Here is an 8,367-nt window from a genome sequence, read left to right as displayed (position 1 = left end):
ATTGCTTTGTCCAACTTGTGATACAATGTGTGACCTCATAGGATTAAACTATTTTAGTTATAGGAACAATCCATATTGTCCTATTAATCATACTTATTCTCTAGCAAAAAAAATATGATTACTAAAATAATTAACTTTATTATCTTCATAATATAACTCCTATTAATATTTAGTAATTGGCGGGATGTCTAAGGACATATTCCTTCATAACTTCTGTGGAGGCCTTGCTTGGCAAGTGAATCTGCGACCATGTTTGCACTTCTTACTTTGTGAGATATTGAGATATTGAGACCTCTTTTGCGGCTGATTGGATGAAATTTAGGATGAAACTAAGGTGCCATGGACCAACACTTTCTTTTTTGCACCATTGGACTGCATTGAAGGAATCATATTCAATTTCGATTTCATGAGAGAGAATGAATTCTGGGCTAGGGGGAGATTTGAATGGCTAGAAGTATTGTAAGAACTTCAGTCGAATTAATTTTTATGGGAGGAATTGGGCTCGAGAAGATGCAAAAGAAGTTTCCTTTATCATTGCGCAACACTTCACCAATTGACCATCTTGATAATATTTGATTGAAAGAAGCATCCACATTCCATTCAAGCTTATTCGGTTGAGTAGGGCACGGAGAAAACTTGGTTGACTCATTAGGTAGATTATCCACTATTAATAGAATTTAATGTAAGGTGGAATCCAACTCAACATTAACAATTAATTTTTAATGCTTTAGGAGTGGGTAATCTACCCAGTGGGTAGATGTAGTTATCTCCTAGATGCACTGATAAGAGATTTAATGGTTGTATTTAAGTAGAAAAGCAGAAGTTCACTACAAGAAAATAGGTTTTGGGCGACGGAATTGAAACTTAAAGGCGACAAAAAGAAATGTCGTGGCCCATTGTTGAAAACAAGGGCGACCAGCTGATTTTGTAGCCCATAGCGTAAATTATGGGCGACAAAAATTGTTGTTGTTGCCCAAATTCATATTTGGACGACGAAATAAGTTTTGAGTTGCCCATTATCTTAATTGGGCGACAAAACTAGGCCTGTCAATCAGGTCGGGTTGGGTCGGGTTCGTGTTCGGGTCAAGTAAAATCGGGTTGAAAATCCCTAACTTGAACCTGATCTGTTTTAATTTTCGGGTCAATATCATCAACCCTAACCTGATCTGAAAATTATCGGGTCAACCTGACCTGATCTGTTTGACCTGATTTTTTTTAAAACGGGTTGTAAATGGGTCAACCTGAACCTGTTTAACCCGGTTTTTTCAGGTTGGCCCAACCCATATAACCTGATTTTTTTTTTCAAAACAATTGCATAGTTCATAATAGGCACTTGGCATTTGGGCCTTGAAATTTCATCAAAGTATTAGCTAACCAAGTTTATACTTCACATACTTCTACCAAGTTCTAGCTAACCAAGTTCATACTTGGCAATATTACAAACCAATTTAGCAAAAATTTATGAAACTATACAACCACAAGTACACAACTCAAACAAACATTGTTGAATCTCCTCCTTCGCCTCTGATGAGAGCTCAATTCGCTCCTTGAAGTCGAAATCAGCCATATTAAACTAGAAACCAAAGTAAACAAATAAATAAAGAGCATGAAAAACAACAGAACATTAATAAAACAGCATAGAAAAATCAAACAGAAATAAATGACAGAACATTAAACAAAAAATTAAACAAAAAAATAGCATAACAAAATAAAACATAAAATTTATAACATAACATTAAACAAAAAAAACAAAAAATTAAACAAAAAAACAGAACATTAAAGAAAAAAAAACAAAAAATTAAACAAAAAAACAAAACATTAATACTAATTGGTAGGAAAAATAGAAAATAACATAGAAAAATAACATTAAACAGAAAAATAGCATAAAAAAATTAAACAGAAAATAAATGACATGCAGAACATTAAACAGGAAAAATAAAACAGAACATTAAACAGAAAATAAAAAAAAATAGAAAATTAAACAAAAAACAGAACATTAAACAGAAAATAACATAGAAAAATAAATGACAAAATATGAAAATCACATAAATAACAGAAAATAAATGACAAAATACGAAAAAAAAGGGTCAAAATACGAAAATCACATAAATAACAAAAAATAGCGGAAAAAAATGAAAAAAAATAAAGGACAAAATAAGAAAAAAAAAATTGACAAAAGAAGATTACCTGATTTGAAGAAGAACAACAAATTGTGAGACTTTGCGAGACAAAGAACATCAAATGTTGAAGAAGAGAATTGAAGAAGACTGTGAGAGAGAGTGAAAGACTGAGAGATTTCACTATGAGAGAGAGAGAGGCGTTAGAAATTAGGGTAGAGAGATAGAGGCGTTAGAAATTAGGGTTAAGAGAGAGAGAGAGAGTTGAGAAAGAAAGAAAGCAGCGTTAAAATTTAGAATTAGGGTTAGAAGAGTAAGAGAGAGAGTGTAGGAAGGCGGGTCATTGTACAATTATTGGGCTGGGGAAATCTTTTGGGCTGGGTAAAGTGGCAAACACCAAATTTTTTTTTCTTAGTTCAATTATTCGGGTCAGGCGGGTCATTGTCAGGTCAGAAAATTCGACCTGAACCTGACCCATTTAACTTTCAGGTCGGGTTCAGGTCGGGTTCAGGTCGACCCATTTAACTAATCAGGTTGAAAACCTCAACCCAAACCCGCTATTTTCAGGTCGGGTTTGGGTCGGGTTGTCGGGTGGGGTCAGCTTTTGCCAGGCCTAGACAAAACTATATATTTCGTTGCCGTTGTATAATAAATAGTCCAATTCAAATTATGTCTCGTTGCACAAACAGAAAAGAAAATAGTGGAAAAGAAACCCGCTCTAATATTTTCCCACAATATTATGTATTCACTTCTTCAAGACTCCAACTGCTCATCCTGTCAAAATAAAAAAAGCTTCAACTGCTCATCTCCTCAACTCACACCCTCTCCGGTCCGCCCTCCTCTTTTTCTTTCTTCCGATGACTGGTTGGCACTTCCGACGACATCCCGACGTTTCTCAAGTGATGTTTCTCTGTTTATGATATGGAAAATTCGATTATTGAGTAATGAGGTTCTACTCTGCCCTAACTTTTTCTAATTACGGCAGGTGGTGAGGTAGGTGGCGGCTGGAGTTCAGCGGCGAGGCTAGCAGCAAGTTCGGCCACAAGGTTGGTATATTTTATTATTTGCCCTAACTCACAAATCAAACTCTTTTCTTGTCAAACAAAACGGTGGTTTACCTTGAATTATTGGTATGGATTTGTAAAATTTTTCTTGAATTGCTTAGATTATTTGTTGTTACGAGTGAATCTGAAATTTTGATCGGTATTTTTCAAGTTCAATGTGTTTCTTTGTCCTTCACTCATATCCCTCCCTTTTCCCCTTTGGTTCAAGCTTTTCTCTAAATAATAGAAGCCTCTGTCTTCCAGCTATTGTGTTAAACTCTATAGTTTAACATTGTGCGATGTGATTTTGCTGAGGGTACTTGGTGAGGGTACTTGGTGTTGTAGGTTGTTAGGAGTTCCAATATGATTTTGAAAGGGTCTTTGTTGCTTAATATAATTCTTTATGGAGATAATGAGAAACTAGAATTGAAATTTGAAGTTTCTAGATATTTATCTTATTCTAGGAGACTAAGTTCAGCTATCAACTATGTGCTTATTAGTGTACTGTGTTATTTATCTGCCTAAATTTGTGTTGAAGATGTCTGTAGAGCATTTTTGTTGCTGGTATATATTACAGATCAATGGGAAGGTGTGTTCTCCAAAGGAACAATGGGGTTTAGGAATAAGGAGAGTTTAGAATTGGTATGTAGCCATATTGTATGATGTCATCTAGCTCTTCCTGAAAACAACTAATTATCAACAACACCGTCGAAACCTCATAAACCAAAAGGAGTTTACTAAGTAGATGCAGCCACCAAGATTCAGACATTAAATCATTAATTAAAAAGAAATCTTACATCAATTAGAATTTATCAAGAAGAAAAGTGTGGAGAAAAAACATAATAAGCTCTTATTTTTTTAGCCCATGCATGTGGATATGGATGCCGTTTTATTTCGTGTTTAGGAGAGATAATTTGGATAGGGTAGTCAATACGGATCAGTTTTTTTAGGTCTCTTAAACACCAAACTAAAGTTGGGAAAATAAACAAACTAAAAAGGAAGAGGAACCATGAGAGGTTATCTTAAAGAAATCGTATTCTGTTCAAAGAACGAGGCTCCCTAGTTTAGAAACTAAGATCTAAATAGTCATAAAATTTACTTATCAATTATTCCAGCAAAGAAAAATTTAACCAGGAACACCACAGAACAATTTAGAAGTGATGCTGAAATAATAACTCTTAAAAAGGCACATAAGTGAAATTATAACTATAAGCATCTAGAGTTAAAAGTGAACTAAGAAAATATCATCATTAACTTTCACCATTAGTTTGAGAGAAACTATGTTTTGTTGTTTTCACCATTACCTTAATAAGTTAATATCTCAAGATGTTGTAGTAGAATACACAAATCAAAGAAGGGAAGGCAACAATACATAGTTTATTTTTATCTTCCATACTTCATTACGAAAAGCTCATATTTTCAGCATTGCTCGATCATCTAGAGTAGTGAAGCAAGAACCATATGAAAAAACCTGTAAAGATTCAATGGTTAAACTTGAATGAAAGCATTGTTGCTCCCATTAGTGATTCTATATAATACTAAGATAGGTCCAAGTTGCATATTACTTTATTATAGTAGAACTTTCTGATAGATTAATATAATTATAATCATATATTCAACTATTCAATTACTATTCACTAGTCAACATTACAGGCAATGACGCAAATTAGTGAGGCAGTTAAGGGATGAAGAAACAAGCAGCACATCATCGCCTTTGATTGTAGATTAATATGAAAATAATTTATCTTGTTGTATACAATACACCCCAAATTAGGAAATCTCCTCTCTTTTTTCCAAAAGCCTACAATACCTCCCCCTTGTTAGTAACTAAGTATTTGTAGGCAATGACAGAAGCAACAAGCAGCCCATCCCTTCACCATCTCCCTGGCCACCATTTCTTTTTTCTTTGTAAATAAAAATGCGTGGAGTTTATTCTTGGTCCTCATGTTTTCGTTCATCTCTTAGTTTCTACAAGTGGACTATGATTGATAATTGAAAATGCATTTTGGTATTCATTTCAGTGGGAACTGGTTGTGTACTTGTGTTTAATCTGTATATCTATCCGTTCTTATTTTGGAGCAATATATGGTTGCCACAGGTAGAGGCAAATTTTTGTATATAGATGGTGGTGTGGAATCCTCTTCTCTTATAATGACCGTAATTAAAAGATATCAAGACTTGTCAAACTAGATAGTGTTGAAGGTTCTTTAAAAGGCTTATTAATTTGACATATGAGAAATTTCAGATTCTCACAAGCACTCTACTTTTGGTGTTTAATGTGTCCTATATTTTCCATGGTTTGTTTTAAATATTTGAACGCAATTCATTCCTTTGATAGTCATACCCAGTACTTGCCTATAGCAGCTTTCTGCTGGTCCCATGTATGAAAATTATGTTACAGTGTAGTGTGCCGTTTTTTTTTCCCAGATACATTTGCAGATTTAATTGCTTGAGAGTAGGTCAGTAGGGCATATATGGGTTTAAACTTTAGTATTTTGTAATCATACTTTGCAGTTCGTACTAAATTTATTTACTAGGATTTTTTCCTAATTGATTACTTTCACATGCACTTGTAGCATATGTGAAAACTTAATACATAGAACAAGCTAAAGTTGACTGAAACACCAACCAATTTTTCACGATCTACGGCGAGAATAATGTATTACATGGTGCGTAATTTTTGCTTCCTTTATTACATGATGTACTATATATTTCTTTTGGTATATATGTAACCATTTGTTGTATGATATGTAGATGAATAAGCCACTCGTTCTTCCAACACGATCTTAAAGGATCATCCAAACCTATTGAAGTGGAACAGGAACCATACTATGTCAGATTATTTGAGAAGACTAAAAAATAAGGTTATTCACCCTACCTTTTTTTAGGGGTGTTAGTTTTCTGTGGCCTTACTAGTACTTTAAAAAGACACCCTGGGAACCCATTGATGAATAAAATCATCCCCCCTCCCCCCCAATTTTTATCACATGGGTGCCTAATTTTAACGTTTTCGCTTTCATCAGGAACAATGGGTCGTGACCATCTTCCCAAATTAGCAAAGGAAACCATATGAAGTATGACAAGGCTTGGATTATGTGAATTTCTTTGTAGATTATGGGTAGTGCTAATTAGTTTTTTTTTAGATTTCCTTTGAATTTTGTAAGACATTTAAGTTACATAGGATGTCGAATTTGAAGATTATTTTGTACTCCACCGGTTGTCTACAATTTGCTATTCCATGAATACTTCTTCTATTATATCATACTTTTGTTTTTAATAAGTTTATATACTTATATATGAATATTTGGACAATTAATTAGGTATTACTCATTGTTCTTTGAATAAAGCGTGAGATTTAAAATTATGTAAAGCAATTTGTAGCCCAAAGTACTTTGGGCAACGAAATTGTTGTTGCCCAAGATAACATTCTGATAAGGTTATAACACACAATGGGCGACGACAAATAGTGACTTTGCACAAAGTTCCATAATATGGGCAACAAAAGTTAAGTTTTCGTTGCCAAAACTATGTCAAGTTTAGGCAACGATACAAAAAAAGTCGTAGCACAAAATAGCATTATGTGCAACGAAAGCATTTCGACGCCCAAACTACAATTTGTGCAACGAACATGATATTCGACGCCTAAAATGGAAAGGGCGTCGAGCCTTAGACGACGAAATTGGCGCGCAAAAATTTTGTTGCCCAAACCCTTGTGCAACGAAATTGTCCTATTGGGCGACGAATATTTTTGTTGCCCAAAACCTATTTCCTTGTAGTGGTTGAATGGACGTTAGGATATCCTTATTCTAATTATGCAAAAATAATATAGTCATAATAAGAAATAAATGCTATTATATACTTCCTCTATTCATTTAATTGCAATATAGGGGAAGACATATAAATTAAGGTAAGGAGAGATAGAGAAAGTGCATTTACCATACATACGAGTGTACCATTTGTATTGTATTGTACGAATATGATGAAGAGTAAACATCAATATAACTTGAACCAAGCCGACATGGTAGTATTATTTTTGAAGTTAATCTATTTTTGAATGTTGACCGGAATGATGTTTATTTCCTCCTATTCAATAAAAACTAGTTATGAGGCTCGGCTATGCCTCGAGATAAAGAAAATATTCATTTATTAATATTACACTTAAAAATAATAACAATAAATATCACTTGGTCTATTGGTTAAGATTTTAGTATATCAACTTGAAGTCACATGATCAAACTCTACAGCATGCAATTTCTAAATTTTTTTATTGTATGTGATTACATGGAGTAAAATGTCCTTAGAGAGAGTGTCGTATGTAGGGATGGCAATCCAATCCGAATCCGACCCTAGTCCGCTCCGATCCGAAGGAAAAAATCCGAGTTAACTCCGACAAAAAAGTAATCCGACTCCGTTTAAAAAGTCCGACTCCGAGTCGGAGGAGGGTCGGAGTCGGATCTCAAAAATAATCCGACTCCGACTTTTAGTCAATCAATCCTTTTTATTTATTTATGTTAATGTATTATTTATGTACAAACTGAGTTCGACTTTCATGAAATTATATTATATATGATTTTCCCATTGAAGAAATAATTGTTAAAAATAATAGTAATATTTAGATTATTTGTAAAATATAAGATTTCCATATGATTATTAGAATAAATTGTAATGATTAAATTATTGTATTATAGAAGACTATTCTATTATAAAAAATGGGCAAAAAATAAGTCGGATCAGATTCGGAGTCTGATGTTCGGATTTTAAGTCGAATCGGAGTCGGTGTCGGATGCCCGGATTTTAAGTCGGAGTCGGGTTTTCGGAGTCGGATGTTGGAGTCGGACTCAGATTTAAAATCCGACTTCCTGTAGGGCCGTCGGAGTCGGAGTATGCATAATTCGGTCCAAGTCCGACCCGTTCCATCTCTAGTCGTATGGCACCGTTACTTGTTTAGATACGCCTTTTTTAATATATTAGTATAGATAAGCTAAGAATAAGTTAGAATAGGTTTCAATTTACTATAATATTCTATTCAATTTACTATAATATTTCCTAATAAGTATTTATAAGTTCAATTAAGTTCCAACAAATTAAGAATAGTTTCAATAAGGCCTGTTCATTTGGGCTGAATTGAACTAAAATGAAATGAAAATGTGAGAGAAACCTAGCTGAACTAAACTAAACTGAAATTATGAGAGGTAACTCTAACTAAA

At 33.9% G+C, this 8,367-nt stretch overlaps 1 long non-coding RNA gene across 2 annotated transcripts; it reads left to right on the top strand.

Annotated features, from left to right (window-relative positions):
- The first annotated feature begins 2,823 nt into the window (after nucleotides 1-2,823).
- LOC125495828 (uncharacterized) lies at nucleotides 2,824-6,445 on the top strand. Of its 2 annotated transcripts, XR_007272236.2 has the most exons (4): nucleotides 2,824-3,016; nucleotides 3,103-3,163; nucleotides 5,915-6,024; nucleotides 6,184-6,445. It is a non-coding gene; the product is annotated as an uncharacterized LOC125495828 (long non-coding RNA). The 2 variants fall into 2 exon arrangements; XR_008968546.1 differs by lacking the exon at nucleotides 5,915-6,024.
- The last annotated feature ends 1,922 nt before the right edge of the window (nucleotides 6,446-8,367 follow it).

The sequence above is a fragment of the Beta vulgaris genome, chromosome 3 (assembly GCF_026745355.1).
Source record: "Beta vulgaris subsp. vulgaris cultivar EL10 chromosome 3, EL10.2, whole genome shotgun sequence".
NCBI classification, from domain to species: domain Eukaryota; kingdom Viridiplantae; phylum Streptophyta; class Magnoliopsida; order Caryophyllales; family Amaranthaceae; genus Beta; species Beta vulgaris.
Note: the sequence above shows the minus strand (reverse complement) of the source record. Positions and strands in the feature narration are given on the sequence as shown.